Source organism: Heterodontus francisci, chromosome 18 (assembly GCF_036365525.1).
Source record: "Heterodontus francisci isolate sHetFra1 chromosome 18, sHetFra1.hap1, whole genome shotgun sequence".
Taxonomy (NCBI): Eukaryota; Metazoa; Chordata; class Chondrichthyes; order Heterodontiformes; family Heterodontidae; genus Heterodontus; species Heterodontus francisci.
The window spans coordinates 60,474,888-60,497,049 of record NC_090388.1 but is presented as its reverse complement, the minus strand read 5'-3'; the positions used below and the strand labels follow the sequence as shown (position 1 = coordinate 60,497,049).

Here is a 22,162-nt window from a genome sequence, read left to right as displayed (position 1 = left end):
AGTTGAGGATTACTAGGAATGGAACAATTCCCTGGCATCAGCTTGGACCATTTCCACATCAGGTGTTGTATATCCATACAAGGGGTAAATAAACTCTACACTGATCTAATTCCAGTTTTGCTGCAGAATGCCTCCTACTGTACCACTAACTCTCCATTTCTCACAATACCCACCCAAGTTTACCAGGTTTCTGCTGTAGAGTAATCCCACCAAGAGTGGTTGAGACTTCTAATTTTAAACTAGGAGGGGAGAGGAAACAGAAAGAGAGCACAGAGAATAATGTAGATCCTTTCTATTTGGGCCAATGCAATCAAGACTTTCCTCCAAGATCAGATTATTCTAACCCCTTGTCCCCCACTTCCTACAGAAATAGTTTCACAGGCTACAGAGCAATAAAAAACCCTACTCTACAATGGATTTTGAACCTAGAACATTCCATTATTTTGTACAAGAGTTAGTGCTGTCAACAGCAACTGTTTGAAAATAAAAGTTCTTAAGCTATGCACTAAAAACATCCAGATCTATAATTATGAAAACAGTAAACTCCCACTCTAAAATAAACCTGAGGTTCTAACCTCATTAGTACTCAGTATAGCATTTGGCTTTGCTATGTATAGGAAGATCTTCACGTAGGTTCTCCTACACAATACACACCATTGTAAACTGGACCATTATGGGATTTCACTAATCCACAGTGCACTTAATTTTTTTTAAATTCTGGCCAGCTCTAGGACAGGCAGAATGAAGACAAGATGTGCTGGTCAGATGGGGGAATGCAGAGAAATGAAATACTTTAACCCAAATCCAGCATCACCAGTTACTGTTTCATTGTTCACTTGCCACTTTCATTCACTGCAAGCCAAATCTTTTTGTACACAATAAAATTTGGGGTCAGTTGGGAAACCTTTAGGACTTTTGCTACTGCTGGTGATTGGCAGAGAGACTAGCTGCGTCCACCCAGTCACCCACAAATTTCCAATCAGCAGTTAAAGGAACAGTGACGTAGGTCCCAGGAATCCTAAACTTTCTGATCTGTCATTTGGTATCAATGGTGCATCTTGTAGTTAGATTGATGTTTTTATTGCCATAGTGCAAAGAGCATCTTAAAGATACTGGTTCTCTTCCTATACTATTTCACATCTGTGTTGAGCTTTGTCCCCTTTCTCTACATTAATCTTTGTATTGTGTGCTGGGAAAGTCAAAAAGGTCAAATATATCTGAATTTTTTTTTTAAATTGCAATGCAAATTACAATCTAGAAGTGCCTCATGATATGTCCTTAATATGTCAACAAAGTTACAGTCAAGGGGCTGGTTTACAATTGAATATTAATGGTGAAATAATAAACAAAGAAGCCATAAATAATAGTTATGAACCTGTCAGAACATATAATGATGGGACATGTAGTCAGGATATTTTATATAGCTCCTCTATTAATAAGAGACACAAACTGTCAACGGCCAGAGCAATGAGGAATGATGACCTGTCCCTCACGAATGAGGGAAGTGTGATCTGTATAAATCTGTAATGCTGTGTTCTCATGATGGCCTCACACGTGGGATTTTTAAACATAAATCATTTTATGTTGATTTAAAACATTGAAATCTTTTTAAAATCAGATTGCTCTTCAAAAAACAAACAAACTTGCATATGGGTCAAATATTACAACAGGTGGGTACTGAAGCAAGCAGTAGTTTTTGAAAAAAATTCATTCAGGTCAGAAGTGGGGATGCTCGCTGACGATTGCACAATGTTCAGCACCAGTCGCAGCTCCTCAGATACTGAAGCAGCCTGTGTCCATATGCAGCAAGACCTGGACAACATCCAGGCTTTGTCTGATAAGGAACAAGTAACATACGCACCACACAAGTGCCAGGCAATGACCATCTCCAACATGAGAGAATCTAACCATCTCTCCTTGACATTCGATGGCATTACCACTGAATCCCCCACTATCAACATCCTGGCAGTCACCATTGACCAGAAACTGAACTGGACCAACCACATAAATGCTGAGTCTACAAGAGGAGTTCAGAAGCTGGGAATTCTGTGGCGAGTAATTCGCCTCCCGTCTCCCCAATGCCTGTCCACCATCTACAAGGTACAAGTCAGGAGTGTGATGGAATACTCTCCACTTGCCTGGATGGGTGCAGCTCTAACGACACTCAAGAAGCTCGACACCATCCAGGACAAAGCAGCCCACTTGATTGGCACCCCATCTAACACCTTTAACATTCACGCCCTCCACTACTAACGCACAGTGGCAGCAGTGTGTACCATCTACAAGATGCACTGCAGCAACTCACCAAGGCTCCTTCGGCAGCACCTTCCAAACCCACGACCTCTACCAACTAGAAGGACAAAGGCAGCAGATACATGGGAACACCACCACCTGCAAGTTCCTCTCCAAGCCACACACCATCCTGATTTGGAACTAGATCACTGTTCCTTCACTGTCACTGGGTCAAAATCCTGGAACTCCCTTCCTAACAGCACTGTGGGTGTATCTACACCCCAAGGACTGCAGCGGTTCAAGAAGGCAGCTCAACACCACCTTCTCAAGAACAATTAGGGATGGGCAATAAATGCTGGCCTGGCTGGCGATTCCCACATCCCCCAAATGAATTTTAAAAAAAGCCAGAGATGGTTGGGCCTAGGACACTACCCTGAGGATCTCCTGCAATGATATCCTGGAACTAATGATTGACCTCAACTACAACCTTCTTTCTTTGTGCTAGATATGACACTAAACAGTGGAGAGCTTTCCCACCCCCCACCGACTAATTTTAGTAGGGATGGCCCCTTGAAGGGAATAGACTTACAGGACTATGGGGATAGAGCAGAGGAGTTCGACTGACTGAGTAGCTCTGGTGAGCCGGCATGGACTCGACGGGCCAAAGGGCCTCCTTCTGTGCCGTAAATGACACCGACTCTTTTGGTCCTTGATGCCACACTGCATCAGAAGCTGCTGTGCTGTCAAGGGTAGTCACTTTCACCTCACCTCGGAGTTCAGCTCTTTTGTCCATGTTTGGAGCAAGGCTGTAAGGAGGTCTGGAGCTGTGGTCCTGGCAGAACCCAAACTGAGCATCGGTGAGCAGATTACTGCTAAGTGCTGCTTGAGAGCCTGGTTGATGATGCCTTCCATCACTTTGCTGATGGTTGAGAGTAGGCCGATGGAGGGTTAATTGGCCGGATTGGATTTGTCCTGCTTTTTGTGAACAGGATATACCTGGCCAATTTTCCACATAGTAGCGTTATAGCTGTACAGGAACAGCTTGGCTGGAGGCACAACTAGTTCTACAGCACAAGTCACAGCTTTGTTGGGGCCCCAGAGTCTTTGCTGTATCTAGAGCACTCAGCTGTTTCTTGATATCACGTGGAGTGAATCCAATTGCCTGAAGTCTGGCATCTATGATAATGGGGACCTCAGGAGGAGGGCGGGATGGATCGTTCTTCTGGCTGAAGATAGTTGCAAACATTTCAGCCTTGTCTTTTGCACTCTTGCTGGGCTCTACCATCATCGAGAATGGAGAGGTTTGTGAAGCCTCCTCTATCGGTTAGTTGTTTAATTGTCCACAACCGCTCAGAACTGGATGTGGCAGGACCGCAGAGCTGATCTGATCCATTGATTGTGGGATTGCTTAGCTCTGCCTGTAACACTAACATGCTGTTTCCGCATTCATCGTGCATGTAGGCGTGTGTAGTAGTTTCACCAGGTTGGCAGCTCATTTTTAAGCATGCCTGGTGCTGTTCCTGGCAGGCTCTCCTATACTCCTCATTGAACTAGACTGGTCCCCTGGCTTGATGGTAACAGTAGAGTGAGGAACGTGCCAGAGATGTGGTTACAAATTGTGGTGGAATACAATTCTACATATGATTACATAGGATATACGGCAGAGAAAAAAAAAGCCATTCGGCCCAATCAGTCCATGCCAACGATTATGCTCGATTTGAACCTCCTTCCATCTATCCTCATCTAAATCTACCATCACAACCCTTTATTCCCTTCTCTCTCATATGCTTGTCTAGTTTCCCCTTAAATGAATCTATACGATTCATTTTATCCACTCCCTATGGTAGCAAGTTCCACATTCTCACGACTCTTTGGGTAATGATGTTTCTTCTGAATTTTCTGTTGGATTTCTTGATGACTATCTTGTATTGATAGCCTCTAGTTATGCTCTTCCCACAAGTAGAAACAAACATTCTGTCTGTATCCACTCGATCAAAACATTTAAAAATTTTAAAGACCTCTATTAGGTGATCTCTCAGCTTTCCTTTTTCAGGCGAAAAAAAGAGAGACCTAGCCTCTTCGTCCTATTCGGATTTGTATACCCAAACATTTCTGCTATCACCCTTGCAAATCTTCTCTGCACCCTCTCTAGTGCCTCTATATTAGTTTCATAATATGGCAACCAGAACTACATGCAGCACTCAAGCATGGTCTAACCAAGGTTCAATACAGGTTTAGCATAACTTCCCTACTTTTCAATTCTATCTAGAAATAAAGCCTAGTGTTAATATGCTTTTTTTTTTTAAATGGCCTTGCCAACCTGTGGTGCAACTTTTAGTGATTGGCATATTTGTACTCAGATTCCTTTGTTCTTCTACTCCATCTAGAATTGCACCTTTCAAATAATAAGTGCCCTCTCTATTCTTCCCAAGATGTTCTACGTCACGTTTATCTGCCTTGAACTTCATTTGCCAATTATTTGCCCATTCTGCAAGTTTATTAATGTCCTCCTGTAGTTTGTTAGTCCTCTTCAGTATTGACTATCCGCCCAATTTGGCGTCATCCACAAATTTGGGAATTGTGATTTTAATTCCAAAGTCCAAATCATTAATGCAAATTATGAACAGCAGTGGTCCCAGCACTGATCCTTGTTGAACACCACTTCCCACTCTGAATAACTACCCTTTACTCACACTCTGCTTTCTGTCTTGAAGCCAGCTAGCAATCGATTTTGCCACTTGCCCCCTGACATTACTCATTATTATGAGGTGCCTTATCAATGGCCTTTTGAAAATCCAGATAAATTACTTCTACTGCATTACTACTGTCTACTCTCGTTTACCTCCTCAAAAAATTCAATAAGGATGGTCAAGCAAGATTTTACCTTTTGAAATCCATGCTGACTATTCGTTACCATATTTTTATTTTCTAGACATTCTTCTATTCTCTCCTTTAGTAGGGATTCCATTATTCTTTCTACCACCGAGGTTAAGCTGACTGGTCTATAATTCCTTGGACATTACATTAGCTATCTGCCTGTCCCTTTTTCTAAAAAATTATTAAATGTGTAGTAATGCCTCAGCAGTCTCTTCCCTAGATTCTTTTAAAATGCTTGAACGCAATCCATCCAGACCAGGGTTTTATCCTCTTTGAGTTTGATTAGTTTATTCAATACATCCCTTCTTAAATTTTAAATAGACTTCTCATTATTCATCTCACATCATGTCTACCTGCTCTATCTCCCTTGTAAATACCAAAGCAAAAGAATTAAATGTTTTTATCACCTCGGCATCATTACCAGTGGTATTATCCTGTCTATTCCTTAATGGTCCTATTCCCATCCAGCCTTTTTTTTTTATAAATTGATGTGCCTGTTAAATATTTTACTATTTTGTTTTATGTTGCTTGTAATTTAGTTTCATATTTCCTCTTTGCCTTCCTAATTTTTTTTTGACTTCTCTCCTAATCTCATGGTATTCCCTCTTATCATCCACTCCTCTGCTGGCTGTGTACTTATTGTATGTTTCTTTCCTAACCCTCAATTGTTCCCTTATGCCTTTATTCATCCATGGAATCTCACTAGTGTTTTGTTTGTTCTTTCCTTTCAGCAGAATGTATTTTTCCTGCACTCTACTGAGCACTGTTTTAAATGTTTCCCATTGTTGTTCTACATTATTGTTTACCAGTAGTCATTTTATTTTCACCACCCAACCACACCACCACCACCCCCCCCCCCCCCCCACCCTGCATTCTATTCTCAGCCTCCCAAAAAAAAAACAGCTTTTCTCCAATCTATTAACCATCTTATGTCCTTCTCTATCAGCATCTTAAAGCAGATTATAAAGGTCACTATTGATCAGATGTTCCCTACTTTTACTTCTCTTACCTGCTCGGTTTCATTCCCCATTACTAGATCCAATAGTAAATCTTCTCTTATTGGGCTTTTTACATATTGGATTAGAAAGAAGTCCTGTACATATTACAGGAACTCCATTCCTTATCTCCTTTAGCTACCTCGTCGGTACAATTAATATCGGGGTAGTTGAAATCCCCCATGATTGTTTTTTTTAAAACTCAATTCTCTAATTTGTTTGCATATTTCTTCCTGCACATCCCTTCCACTATTCCATGGTCTGTCGACTATACCTATTAGTGTGATTGATCCTTCATTATTTTTTATCCTCATCTATACAGTTTCTATTTTTGTCTTGCTGATAGCTGCGTCACTTTTTTTCTACTGCCGTTATGTTAGCCCTAATAGATACAGCTAGTCCATCTCCTCTTTTCTAAATATATTATACCCTGCAACGTTTAATTCCCAGTCCTGATTTTTCTGTAGCTATGTCTCTGTAATCCCTATGCATGATTGCCTCCGGCTCCAGTTTTATTACAGGCACTATGTGCATTGCTGTACAGACAATTTAACTCCTATTTAACAGGGTTTCCTCTCACTTTATGTTTCGCCATCTTTTTAGATGGCTGCTATATAACTGTTTATTCTATCAATTTCCTCCCTTAGTTTATTCTTTCCAATGCTCTCCTTCCCGGTTTTGTTTACATTTAGGCTGTTAGCGTTTCTTGTAGATCCCTTTCTAGTTTAAAGCCTAGTCTAAACTTAATAGTTTAAAGTTTCTGCTGCTCATTGGCTGGAAGATTCACCATTCACAAAGCATACTAGAATTTAGTATTTGCAATTCCATCTCCTCACCCTACTTTTGAAATCAGTTTTTTTTTTGACTATCCTCAGGAAAACATCCTAAGGTTACAATGTTGCTGGCACTATGCAAATGCATATTGTTGACATAAAATTGTTGACAGAGCGAAGTTGACAAACCATTTTGAGGGCATGGGGGTTAAAAATTGTGTAAAAGCATTTAACACTTTAAAAAGTTAAAAATAAATTGACGTTAAACATTAAAGCTTTGCAAGCTAATTTAACAGCAAAAAATATATCCACACGAGAGAATATTTATTCATCCAATGTACATCCATTGAAAGCAGACATGTATTTATTTACTGTTCCACCATACGCCAGAGATAAAGCACGACCTCCAAATTTTATTGAACGATTCTTTCAAAAAGAAATACAATTTAGGTTACTGTATTTAAGATGGTTATGTTAAATTTCAAAGTGGAATCAATAGCTTTTATAACGTACTCAAAATAGCACTTTCCCTTTTTGTTTATATGGAACACAAAAGAAACCAAGGGGCATCCACACACCCAGCCACCCCAGAAAGGCTTACAGTGAATTAAAGTCTGCAGGGAGCTGGGACTCAGTGGACTGAGAGCTGGGCTCCCAGAGTTACCTTCATGTTGCTAGCCCTCCATAGCACTAGGTAGATGGTATGCACAAACTGTTAGCACACGCAGTTTAACAGTTGTCAATGGGCACAACTCTGTGCAGTAAGAGATAAACAAAACTACCATGGTGGCTGTTGGGAATACAGAGAGACTTGGAGAAATTGAACAAGGCTACAATCAAGGCTTAACATATGGTGCAGTTACCTTGGTTCAGCAAGTAATATTCAACTCCGAATCTGAACGTCTGCATGCAAACAGAGTTTCAGACTGGCAGAAGTGATTTGTCAAGTTTTATACACAAGACTTTTTTTTTTAATAAAGTGAACAAAGAATAGTGAGGTACAGCTGCAGCAGCTTTTCTGTTCCAATATAAATGTGAGGCTCAAGCTTAAGCACCAAGTTAAATTGGGTGCTTTTCCAGTCATGTGTTCTAAAGGTCCCTCAAACTGACCACATCACTTCAATGTTGAGAAAGTGGATGCTGGCATGAATCAGGATATCCCCATCAAGTCTATTGGAGTGCTTGGGTTTAGACTGTTAAATTATCTGGACATGATCAGGTTGCTGTTTGTGGGACTTTGCTGTGCACACATTGGCTGCCATATTTTCTGTATTTCAACAGGAACTACACTTCAAAAGGTCTTTCATTGGCTGTAAAGCACTTTGGGACATCTTGAGGTCGTGAAAGTAGTTATATAAATGCAAATTTTTATTTGTTGTTTTGAACAGGGGAAAAATGCGATGGACCTCATAAGTAGAAATGGTTGGCTTTTGGTTTTGATTTTATAGTATTTTAACTTTAATTGAAAAACAAACAACTTTGCTTTAAAAGGAAAAATTGCAAAAATAAATTTGTATTATGTCCAAACTGATATTGCACCAGAAATTTACAATATGTAGGTTACAAATTTGTTCTGGATTGCTGCAAAATAGTGGAAGACAGAGGGATGTCTGAACAGTGGCTCAAGGCCTTGCAAACAAGCACTATTTCTTAAATTTTTTAATTTACTGGCTTCGATTTAAGTTTTGTGACCCGAGTCATTTAGAAAATTCTGCGCTTAGCACGATGCCTCTTTGGTGAATACATCTGAAACCAGAGCAGCAAGATTTGTTCCATCAGCAACTGGAGATAGATGCAGGTTTGTAGGATCCTGGATGAGAGCTTTAAACATGGCCCTTGAAACTCTAATAAACCTGTGTGGCTGAAGACAAAAAAAAACTCAGGCAGCTCGGCATACCCCATAGCAACCAAATCAATTTAGTACCCAGCCATTACTGCTGTGCATAACACAGCCAGCCAAGCAGGCACCAACTACTTTCTTCTTGGGAAAACTGGACATTCAATTCTTTGTCAAAGTGACTTTTTTTATTCATTCATGGGATGTGGGCATCACTGCCAAAGGCAAGCATTTATTGTCCATCGAGGTGGTGGTGGTGAGTCACCTTCTTGAACTGACGTCCATGTGGTGTAGGTACATCCACAGTGTGGTTAGGGAGGGAGTTCCAAGATTTTGACCCAGTGACAATGTAGGAATAGCAATATATTTCAAATCCTCTATAGTAAGGAGTTCAATAGTGGAAATAGCCCTCAGAACAAATTCAAAATGTTTCCTCATGCCAAAGGCTACGCAAAATAAACGAGAATCAAACAGGAAGATACCAAGCAAAAGCGTGCATCTATTGTACTGTTCAGTCATGGAAGGAGGGGTACTCTCAAAGTATATTTCATTGCAAAAGCAAAATGAGGTGGATGGGGAACAGAGATGTTTTTACATTGGAATTATACTGGAATTTATTCCTATTGAATATATTAAGCATCGTGAAGTATTGCTTTGCATTGGTACACTATTTAAAGTGATAATGGACATATATACACTTGACAAGACACTATAAAGAAAAAAAACAGATCTACCAGTTTGACAAATTCTTCAACGGTCTTACAATCATTCATATGCAGAACACGTCCTCAGAAATAGAACTCTCACAATTAACCATGCTGTTAACCTTTGTAGGCATTCCAATTGCAGATTCAAATCCCGGCCTGTAAAGACCACAGGCCATACTGGCACAAGATAGAAATGTCCTCGCTGTATTGACTATGTAGGGGAGGATGCTGTGTATTTTTTCCTTCCTTGGAATCTAGCTAAAAAGGAATTCATCCACTTGCAGTGAAAAAGTTTTAACCTTCACTCTGTTGAACAGGACCTCTATAGATTTACACAACAAACTGTGTAATCAATTTCACTATTACTTTGCCAAGCAGAAGCTTTACATGGTCAGTATAAATACAATTAATGACCAACAATTATTTTGAAACACAAATACTGATCAATGTATTCATTTTAGGACCAAGTGCATTTCAGATTTAGTGCAATTTGATCGCAATGCCACTCGAGAAATGATATAACGCCAGTATATTACATCTTCTCTTTCCAACACGTCAACTTCCCATTAGCCTAATAATCCCACTAAGATTGCATTAGAAAGCTGGAGGACAAGTGCACCATACACTGCTTAGTAATGAAGCACAGTTATCATCTTACCACAGGATAATATCACAACTAATCACCAAAGCACCTCCGCAAAGGAAAATTGTAAAAATTAACATTAGAAGTCTTAGTAAAATGTCTTTAGCTGACAAGTTAATGTTTGCCTCTTTTTCATAAGCCTCAGTAATAATACTGTAAAGGTTGCTCTCATAAGAACATAAATCCTGGAACTCCCTTCCTAACAGCACTGTGGGTATACCTACACCAAATGGACTGCAGCGGTTCAAGAAGGCAGCTCACCACCACCTTCTCAAGGGCAATTAGGGATGGGCAATAAATGCTGGCCTAGCCAGCGACGCCCACATCCCTGAATGAATTTTTTAAAAATAAATAAGAGGAATAAGCCATTCAGCCCTTCGAGCCTGCTCTGCCATTCAATGAGGTCATGGCTGATCATCTACTTCAACACCATTTTCCTAAACTATAGACATATCCCTGATGTTTTTAATATGTAGAAAGCTATCGATCTCAGTCTTGAACATGCTCAACGACTGAGCCTCCACAGCCCTCTGGGGTAGAGAATTCCAAAGATTCACCACCCTCTGAATGAAGAAATTCCTCCTCATCTCAGTCCAAAATGGCCTGCCCCTTATTGAGACAGTGTCCCCTGGTTCTGGACTCCCCAGCCAGGGGAAATATCCTTCTTACGTCTACCCTGCCGAGCCCTGTAAGAATTTTGTATGTTTGAATAGGACAATCCCTCCATCCCAGGAATTAGTTTGTGAACCTTCATTGCACCCTCTCTATGGCAAATATATCTTTCCTTAGGTAAGGAGACCAAAACTGCATGCAATACTCCAGGTACAGTCTCATCAAGGCTCTATATAATTGCAGTAAGACATCTTTACTCCTACGCTCAAACCTCTTGAGATATCAAAAGCTTTCTGAAAATCTAAATATACCACATCCACCAGTTCCCCCTTGTCTATTCTGCTACTTACATCCTCAAAAAAACTCCAACAGATTTGTTAAACATGATTTCCCTTTCATATATCAGTGTTGACTCTGCCCAATCCTATCATTATTATCGAAGTGTCCTATTATCACATCTTTAGATTCTAGCATTTTCCCTACTACTGATGTTAGACTAACAAGTCTGTAGTTCACTGTTTTCTCTCTTTCCTCCTTTCTTAGATAGTGGGGCTACAATTGCCACCTTCCAATCTACAGGAATCATTCCAGAGTCTATAGAATTTTGAAAGATGACCTCAATGCATCTACTATCTCTACAGCCAACTCTTTCAACAATCTGGGGTGTAGATCATCAGGTCCATGGGATTTATCTACTTTAAGTCCCATTAATTTCTCCAGTACTCTTTCTTACTAATATTAATGTCTTGCAGTTCCTCGTTTACACTAGGCCCTTGATTCTCCATTATTTCTGGGAGGTTTTTTAGTATTTTCCTCCATGAAGACAGACATGAAGCATTAGTTTAGTTTCTCTGCCATTTCCTTATTCCTCATTATAAATTCTCCTGACTCCACTAGTAACGGACCCACATTTGATTTTGCTAAGCTTTTTCTTTTTACATACCTATAGAAGCTTTTACAGTCTGTTTTTATGTTTTTCGCTAGTTTATACTCAAAAGCTATTTTCCCTTTCTTAATCGTTTTCTTGGTCTTCCTTTGCAGAATTCTGAAATGCTCCCAATCCTCAGGTTTACCATTTTTTGGGGCAACTTTACACACCTCTTCCTCTGCTCTAATACAATCCTTTACTTCTTTTGTTAGCCACGGTTGGAACACTTTCCTTGATGGGTTTTTGTGCTTTAAAAAGGAATGTATTTTTGGTTGTAAACTACGTATTAGTTCTTTAAATATTAGCTATTGCTTGCCTACCGTCATACCTTTTAACATAATTTCCCAATCCACCATAGCCAATTTTTCCTTTTAACTTTCATAATTTCCTTTGCTTAGATTTAGGACCCTAGTTTCTGATAGAATTTTACATTAAGTTTGAAAGTGATATAGTTCAATCATATTATGATCACTCTTTCCTAAAGGCTCCTTTACAACAAGATTAATTAGCCCTTTTCTTTCCAATCTAGCATTTCAATATTTGAACATTTAAGGGCCTAGTCTGTGATCCAGAGCTTGGGGAGTGGCCTTGGGCCCCACTGAGGGACAGCAGCATAGACATGGGCAAGTACGCCTGCATGCAGACGGAGTTACAATTTGGGTTCAGTGATCACGAAAGGGCACACAGCCTCAGTTGCATTATTACTGCCCATTCTACTATATTCCGCTGTACCACATTCCTTCTGCACAGATGTCCAACCACAGTATTTTTGCTACCCCTAGCTGCCTACCTCAGCTAAAATCATGCTGGCCATGCAAGCATATTACTGGATCTGCTGAATTGAGAGTTATGGCAGAGGGAAGAAGAAAATGCACTTGCACCTCAAGTGTCTGCAATCTACTTAACCAAGAAACTATATTCTCTGACCCAGACTCCTCTTCACTTATTTATGACTTACTTGGGCACCTCTAGTCTGTAGGCTAATGCCATTTGTTGAAATACAGAACATACTGGCATGTAGCACCCCAATGAGGAGCCAGCATTCTGTCTGGTTTGAAAGAGGGAGTCCAAAGCCTACAAGTAGCATGAGGAGTCACAGTGAGGTGAAGGTAGCCTTTGCTTTTGTGTACTATTAATTGGAACTGTGATGTCAGATATTCTGATCACTTCTAGCCATGCTTGCTGCACATTCCTTTCAATTCCCAAGATGCCTATTTTTCTGCTTTGCAACTTTCTCCAGTGGGATTTCCAGGCTCCCTTCAGGGTTGTTGCTGCTCCAGCAGACATTTTCATTTACCCAGTTAGGATTCTTGAAAGTAAATGCTGCCTCTCTTTAAAATACAGCTCTCACTATGTGCAAAGCATGAATATCACATTTGAACATTACTTTTAACAAAATTAGCATTGTTTGCAAACTAGACAATATATCCCTTTAAAAACACTGCACTTACACAAATGATTTACATTAGCTACCCAGGGAAGCCAGCAAGGTTATCCAACCACTCCTACACAGAGGTTATCAGAACAACCCATTCCCACCAAAACATCTACTCCATCCAGCATATTACATAAAAGTAGAATCAAATCAACCACAGAAGATAGATTTACTCTGAATAAATGGCTTTGAGTGTTAAATCATTTTGCCTCCAAATACGCAGCAAACCACAAGAACAGACAATTCAAGCAACCCATTCATTAAGTGCAGTACTATATAGAGTCAGGAACATGCAGCAAATGCAAACACACACACACACACACACTATCCCTATCCAATCTGAACACCTACCGTTTAGGAGCCAAACGTAACAGTTTCATACAAAATGTTCCATTTCTACACAGTATATAACTTGTATACAGATCCTGTGTCTCCAGTACCCTTCTGATCAACACCACTGCATTACTTGCCCATTTGCAGATCCAATTTTTACAAACCCATGATATCATGATAAATAAAAGGACACCTTAAATGATTCCCAACATGAGCCACAAGGTTAGAGGTTGAAAGATTCACACTAACTAGCGTGCAAACAATTTTAGCTTGGGTAAAATTAGCATTCAAATCCGACGTTTGTGTTACTGCTGGCTGCGAAAAGCATATCATTTTAAGAGTAAATGTAGCATTCAGAGCTAGAAAACAAGGATGAAAGTGCCACTTAGCTGGCTGACACCCAAACATTATTTCTTTCTGTACTTGCCTAATGCACGAGAACCTACAGGAATTTTATTAAAATGGACATAGAAACTGCATTTCTGGAGTATCCACTCATTAAAGCTTTAATATTCCTGAAATCATTGATTCATTTTACTGGCTTTACATGATAACTGCAAGTTCAGACAATATATAATTAGAACAAAGTGCAACAAAAAAAAATCAACATAATGACTGAATGGTGAAAAACACGGCTGAGTCAGTGATATTGCTCAATTGGTTGAATGTTAACAGAGGTCAAAAGGCCACATGCTCTTTCTAAAAGCAATTCCGTTCCTTTTGCAACTCTTCAGTGTCACGAACAACTTGGTGCTGCCTGTTCCAGTGCTCCACCAAAGCAAGAACAGCCATGAGGAAATGTATGAGCCCAACTTCAGGAAGTCTACATTTCCCTTGCAACGGAATGGTGCAAAGCTTCCTTTTAAAAAGAATAGATTTTATCAAAGAAAAATACAGCATATGTGTGTTGGCAGGGGTTGGTGGTAATGGCGCATGGTAGAAATTAGAGCGTAGGGGCTGTTTTAACTTTTCACAAATAAGTGTTATCCTAAAAGGTTACGTTGAAATTTTATCCTTTTTTCAGTCGACACTTTGCATGATTGAGTAACGCAAGTTAGAAAGCTTGGACATCTGCAATACAACTGTATAAGGCAGCACTAGATGGGGAGCAATCTGAAAGGGCAATTTACTTACAACAGTGTTGTCAAATAGAAATTACTGACTAACCACACGTATGGCTACGATATCATTTTAACTGCATGCACTAATTTTAGTGGAAAGTGTCTTACATATACTAACAATACAGGTAAATGTACTTCACATATATGCTTACTTTAACACTTACCTAGTAAGTAAAGCACTTAACGATCAAAAGGACACTCTGCTTTTTGTCTGACCATTTTACCAAATGCTCAAAAAGTTAATATACAGAAGCATGTGTCATGCAAATAGGAATATTGACATTACATGCCCAACAGCAAAAGTATCACTCGATTTTACTCATCAGGAACGCAATTCAACACAACATACTGCAAGGTTTAATAACAACCTACCATCCCACTGCACCTCCCCCACACTCCCCACCCTCCCCCAATTGTCTGATGTATATAGTGCTCGCATGGATTCTACATTACGGTGCCTAAATTCAATAAATCTGCAGTGGTTGGAAAGTTCCTTGCCAAAGACAACCTGTAGATTGTGCACAAAGACTCCTACTCTAAACAGCAAATATCAGCTCAAATGTAAAAAGGAACAGACAAGCAATTTGATCAAAATAGCTCATTGGCTTTCCCATCACAAACTAAGGAATTCATGTTTTGTAATGGAATAGTCCTAAATTTAAACAATCCATTATGTTTGCCCTACAGCCAGATTCTCATTATTAACATGCTTGTGTGAATGAGGTGACCCATTTTACAGTTTCTAAAGAAAAAGGTGCTTTGAAAGTCAAGGATATTTTATCAAATTAAAAGTCACAATGTGCACCCCAAAGGGAGAGTGCAGGAGGGCCATGCAAGACCTGGGTTCAACTTTCTTCTAATGTTACTGCTACCAGTTTCTCAGCTACCCTCCTTCCCTTCAATCAGATTGCCAGATTTGACCTTCAAAGAACAACAATGCCCTGCTACTCAGCAATTTTCCATTTAGTCCTAACAGGCACTTGCTGGAAATGGAAATACAATTAGTTTAACTGCCTTAAAAAGATGAAGGATCTCACTTTGCACTGCCAGTAAAGGAAAGCCAGTAAGCAGAAAGAGAAACAATTTGTCTAGACAGGAAGATTCCGTCTCCCAGGAAACAATTTCGGAGCAAATAAAATAAACCCCTGCATACTTTGTTCTGCAGTGAAACCACTGCACAGCAACATAAAAAGAAAATTAAACACATTTGTAGCAAAAACACAAATAACCATATCCTCATAACAATCCTGGATGCAAATCGGCAGGATCAGCTGCTGCAGTGTAACTGTCCATTCAATTTTCATCAAGCTCACACTAACCTCATTGACTCAACTGCATCATTTCCCCTAATCTAGAGCAGTCAATAACTGTCCAAAACACAGTTCAAAGAAATATAGAATAGTGAAAAAAATACAATGTGGGAAATGTGTTTTTTAACCAATTTACCACTAAAGGATTAATTTCTTTGCAAATGATTTGTTGACCAGGCCAAATGGCAACATTTTATGAACTCTGATAAGTAATCTTTGGGCCTCCTTATCTCGAGAGACAATGGATACGCGCCTGGAGGTGGTCAGTGGTTTGTGAAGCAGCGCCTGGAGTGGCTATAAAGGCCAATTCTAGAGTGACAGGCTTTTCCACAGGTGCTGCAGAGAAATTTGTTTCTCGGGGCTGTTACACAGTTGGCTCTCCCCTTGCGCCTCTGTCTTTTTTCCTGCCAACTACTAAGTCTCTTCGACTCGCCACAATTTAGCCCTGTCTTTATGGCTGCCCGCCAGCTCTGGCGAACGCTGGCAACTGACTCCCACGACTTGTGATCAATGTCACAGGATTTCATGTCGCGTTTGCAGACGTCTTTATAGCGGTGACATGGACGGCCGGTGGGTCTGATACCAGTGGCGAGCTCGCTGTACAATGTGTCTTTGGGGATCCTGCCATCTTCCATGCGGCTCACATGGCCAAGCCATCTCAAGCGCCGCTGACTCAGTAGTGTACACAAGCTGGGGATGTTGGCCGCCTCGAGGACTTCTGTGTTGGAGATACGGTCCTGCCACCTGATGCCAAGTATTCCCTGGAGGCAGCGAAGATGGAATGAATTGAGACGTCGCTCTTGGCTGACATACGTTGTTCAGGCCTCGCTGCCATAGAGCAAGGTACTGAGGACACAGGCCTGATACACTCGGACTTTTGTGTTCCGTGTCAGTGCGCCATTTTCCCACACTCTCTTGGCCAGTCTGGTCATAGCAGAGGAAGCCTTTCCCATGCGCTTGTTGATTTCTGCATCTAGAGACAGGTTACTGGTGATAGTTGAACCTAGGTAGGTGAACCCTTGAACCACTTCCAGAGCGTGGTCGCCAATATTGATGGATGGAGCATTTCTGACATCCTGCCCAATGATGTTTGTTTTCTTGAGGCTGATGGTTAGGCCAAACTCATTGCAGGCAGCCGCAAATCTGTCGATGAGACTCTGCAGGCACTCTTCAGTGTGAGATGTTAAAGCAGCATCGTCAGCAAAGAGGAGTTCCCTGATGAGGACTTTCCGTACTTTGGTCTTCGCTCTTAGACGGGCAAGGTTGAACAACCTGCCCCCTGATCTTGTGTGGAGGAAAATTCCTTCTTCAGAGGACTTGAACGCATGTGAAAGCAGCAGGGAGAAGAAAATCCCAAAACGTGTGGGTGCGAGAACACAGCCCTGTTTCACGCCACTCAGGATAGGAAAGGGCTCTGAGGAGGAGCCACCATGTTGAATTGTGCCTTTCATATTGTCATGGAATGAGGTGATGATACTTAGTAGCTTTGGTGGGCATCCGATCTTTTCTAGTAGTCTGAAGAGACCATGTCTGCTGATGAGGTCAAAGGCTTTGGCGAGATCAATGAAAGCAATGTAGAGGGGCATCTGTTGTTCACGGCATTTCTCCTGTATCTGACGAAGGGAGAACAGCATGTCAACCGTCGATCTCTCTGCACGAAAGCCACACTGTGCCTCAGGGTAGACGCGCTCGGCCAGCTTCTGGAGCCTGTTCAGAGCGACTCGAGCAAAGACTTTCCCCACTATGCTGAGCAGGGAGATTCCACGGTAGTTGTTGCAGACACCGCGGTCACCTTTGTTTTTATAGAGGGTGATGATATTGGCATCGCGCATGACAATAATAAAATGTCCTTATTTTAAACAGCATATGGTTCAAGTCAGAGTAGCATTAAAAAGATGCAAAATCAGTTATACAATGTTGAATAATAACGATCTCTCAAGATAGTGATCACATTGAATGGAGCTCAGAGACAGCCACAGTTGATAATCAGCAAGTAAAACAAAAATCATGGCCTGATAGTGGTATTCTGGTAACTCTGATTTGTCACTTGAGCTGAGGCGCAAAAATTAAAAGGACATTGTTTTCTCTATACAACTGGAATCAGCCAAGTTTGTGCACCCTGCAAAATAAAGTATCTTCTATGACAATTTCTGAGCAAAGCAGAAATCTGCAGTTCGTCCAAGTACAGATGAAATATTTGGCTTTTACCTTATTCTTCCAAAGGAACGCACTGTATACCAACACTGCATCTAACTGCCCTTGAACAATTCCCCCACATTTCGACTCCACTATCGAAACCAGAAGGCCAACATTTGCATAAAATATTTCCTGGCCCGAGTCCTAAACTGGCCATTTATTAATTTGTACCTATGTCAGTCTTCTCTCAGTGGTAGCTTTAGTGCAGTACTGGGGGAGGCTGTATTTTTGCAAGTGCCAACCTTCATTCGAGATCTCAAACCGAGGCTCCTTATGTTCACTCTTTGTCTAAGTGGGGGAGTTCTCCCGGAGCCCAACCCAAAATTTAGCTCCCAACCACCATTTATCTCATTGCTGTTTGTGGGACCTTGCTACATGCAAATTGGCTGCAGCCTTTCCCTCCAACACGGACTACAGTTCAAAACACAAATTTTATTAGCTCTGAATTACTTTGGGATGTCTTAAGGTCTAACAGGCACTATAGAAAAGGAAAATTTGTTCTGCAAGTTCTACAAATATGGTTTCAAGTGAAAAATGATCTAGATTAATCTTTTATATTCTGCTGAGTTTTGAATAGCTCTCAAATGTTTCCTTATCCTCTTCTTTTCAATATTTAAGTTTTTCTAAGCTTTCCTCAAAACCCAGTCCAGTGATGCTAGGGATCAGCCTTGGGTGACTTCGCTTGACTGCTTCAAAAGTTTGAAAGTTTCCCCCTTTGTCTCAGTGACCAGAATCGAACACACTATACAGCTTCAGTATGATACCACAAACTTACCATCTATTGACGTGGTAATAAAGCTCAGCATTCTGTTTGCTTTGTTGATTGCAGTTGTGCAGGGACTGGACATGAGCAATGTTGACTTCAGCATCACTTCCAGGCCTCTCATCTTCTCCCATAGCCAGTTCAATGCCATTCATTAAGCATGTATCCCATTTGATTTCCCAATCTCTAACACACTGCACTTAAATCAGTATTTAATATCATTCCCATAGTTATGCACACTTCAAAATTTTGTTTAGGGCCTTCGGTAGGTCTTTGCTTCAAATTCCACCCATCCCTGCACCCTCCCAACACCAATTAATTATTGGCGTTGTATTGCATTTCTGAATCCAGGTCAATTATGCAGATTAAAAAATTAGGGCACCACAGACAGTACATCTCGACAACTGAACATCATTACTTTTACCAGTGTCATAAAGACCCTACCTGCCAAGAATGAGGCATATTAATTTCACCATATGAAACATTAATTTTAAACTATTGCTGGACTGAAGAGATGAATTGTTTAAAGAGATCAGCAGTGGCTGGAGACACAGTTGCCTGGAGAATTAACCCAAACGGATTTTGATCACCAGACACTGAATGTGGAACAAGCCAGCATTCCATTCCCTGCCCCACCCCCCCCCCCCCCCCCACTGCAGGTGTCTACTAAGATGAAAAGAATCCACAAAACGCAGGGGAGTTTGTTTTAAAAAATAATCACATGACTAACCTGCTGGCTCAGATTTGGTCTTGAACTGCTCACAGAACAGTTTGGGTCAGACTTCAACTGAACTTGAAGAGCCTCTCTCTCTCATGAATTTCCAAATCCACTGAAGACACTTAAACCTTAATGGAGAAGCCTCCTACATCAAAACAAGTTTGAAAGTGTCCACTGGGCCCCAATGCAACAGCTAGATTTACCTGGAATCAAAGATTCGACATTGAACTCAAAGGACAGTAAATAAACCCCAGCTATTGCTTCAAACTTTTCCCCTTTATTCTTTCTGCTTCCCTGTCTGTGTGCGTGTTTATCACATATGCATGCTAGCGTGGTCGCCTTGTGTATTTGTAGTTGTTTTAGCCAAATTAGAGTTTTAAGGTCAATTAACTTACACCTTTCTTGTTCAAATCTAAAGAAACGTGTGTGGTTTATTTCTTTGCCTTACAATTGGAGAGCAGTGAACAAGGATTCACTGAGGGGAAGCTAAAAACTGTTTTTAAAAATTAAACGCTGTTACGGTCAAACCAGGCAAAGGCTGAAAGGGAACCCCTAGACCCCTTTCTCACCTGGTCGTAACACTAGTATATACTATTCCCCATTCAGTCAATTCCTTAGTCACCTCCAAGCTTTACACTTCCTTCAGCTTGCATCATAGCCTTTCATGTATGAATTTATCAAAAGGCTTTATGGAAGTCGAGGGACACTGTATTGTAGGGTTTTCCATTGTCCACTTGCGATGCTATTCCCTCAAAGTCAAGGAGGCTGGTCGAATACGAGCTTACCTGTCTGAAGTTCGCTGAATTATTTTCCCACAAGTAATTCTCAAGTTTGATTCAAATGATCAATCCATGTTTTTGCTAGTTACTGAGCAAGACAAATGAATGATCTTACCAGGCTTTGATTGAGAATTGGTGCCATGGTGGCTTGCACCAACACAGTGGGACCTCCCTGTATTTATCAACATGCTCAGTGTGATGGTCAGCACTGACCTGAATTCATCCTTCACTTGAAAATGTAGCTCCCGAGTGTCTGCCAACTGTCTCTCGGATCGGACAACTAAAAGGAATGGAAGTGTCCTCAACTAAGTCATATGTTCACAGAATGATTGAATAGTTACAGCACAGAAGGAGGATATTCCACTCATTGAGTCCATGCTTGAGTCTCTGCAAGAGCAATTCAGCTAGTCCCACTCCCCAGCCTCTTCCTCAGACCCCTGTAATTTTTTGTTCCAAGTACTTAACCAATTCTCTTTTGAAAGCCATGATTGAATCTGTCTCCACCACCCTTACAAGCAGTGCATTCCAGATCATAACCACTTGCTGCATTAAAAAAAGCATTTTCCTCATGTTGCCTTTGGTTCTTTTGCCAATCACCTTAAATCAGTGTCCTCTGGTTCTTGGCCATTGAAAATAGCTTCTCTGCAGTCTAAATCCCTTATGAACATCTCAATCAAATCTCCTCTCAACCTTCTTTTCTCCAAGAACCCCATCTTCTCCAATCTCTCCATATAACTGAAATCCCTCATCCCTGGAACCATTCTTGTAAATCTTTTTTTGCACCCTCTCTAAAGCCTTCACATCCTTCCTACAGTGCGGTGCTCAGAATTGGACACAATACTCCAGTTGCGGCTGAGCTAGTGCTTTATAAAAAGGCTCATCATCGTCATTTCCTTTCTTTTGCACTCTATGCCCCTATTCAAAAAGCCCAGGATCCCATATACTTTTTTTAAAACAGCTTTCTGAACCGGCCATGCCACCTTCAACAATGTATGCGCATTTGGTCCTTCTGCTCCTGCACTCCCCTTAGAATTGTACGCTTCATTTTTTTTTTTATTGCCTCTCCTCTTTCTTCCTACCAAAATACATCACTTTGCACTTCTCTGCATTAAATTTCATCTGCTTTGTGCGTGCCCTTTCCACCAGCCTGTGTCCTCTTGAAGTATCGCCATCCTCCTCATAGTTCACAATACTCCCAAGTTTTGTGTCCTCTGCAAATTTTGAAATTGTGCCCTGTATACCCAAGTCCAAGTCATTAATATATACAGTACAAACACCACTATGTAGCTTCCTCCAGTTCACCACTACTGTTTCCTGTCCTTAAGCCAATTTTGCATCCATGCTGTCACTTTTATTTCATGGACTTCAACTTTGCTAGTCCATATACAGCGCATCAATCACATTGTCCTCATCAACCTCTCTGTTACCACAACAGAAAACTCAATCAAGCTAGTTAAACACACTATGCCTTTTACAAATAAAAACAAGAAATTGTGGAAATACTCAGCAGGTCTGGCAGCATCTGTGGAGAGAGAAGCAGAGTTAATGATTCAGGTCATCAGAACTGGCAGATATTAGAAATGTAAAAGGTTTTAAGCAAGTAAAGCGGGGGTGGGACAAGAGATAACAAAAGAAAAGGTGTTGATAGAGGGTCACAGAGAATAACTGACCAGAAGGTCATGGAGCAAAGGCAATCCATTCCTTTTAGTTGACTGATCAGAGACACATTTGGCAGACACTCGGGAGCTACATTCTCACCATGTTAATGGTGTGCTGAAAGACAAAGCTTCAGTACAGAGAGGGTGTGAATAGATTGTAAAGCACAAAGCATAAACATTAAAAAAGCGGGTAGACACAGTAGAAACAAACTAAAATAAAATAACCCAAAAAAAAAGAAAAAAAA

At 40.8% G+C, this 22,162-nt stretch overlaps 1 protein-coding gene across 5 annotated transcripts in view; it reads right to left on the bottom strand.

Moving 5' to 3' along the window:
• Positions 1–22,162, bottom strand: part of kiaa0930 — a 131,144-nt gene that overhangs the window by 81,836 nt on the left and 27,146 nt on the right. The window contains exon 1 of one of the 5 annotated variants that reach the window (XM_068050828.1): positions 18,012–18,092. The exons of the other annotated variants lie outside the window; for them this stretch is intronic. The gene's annotated coding sequence lies outside the window, so the exon portion shown is untranslated. Of the gene's footprint in view, positions 1–18,011; positions 18,093–22,162 lie in introns of those variants that run through there. 5 annotated transcript variants of the gene reach the window in all.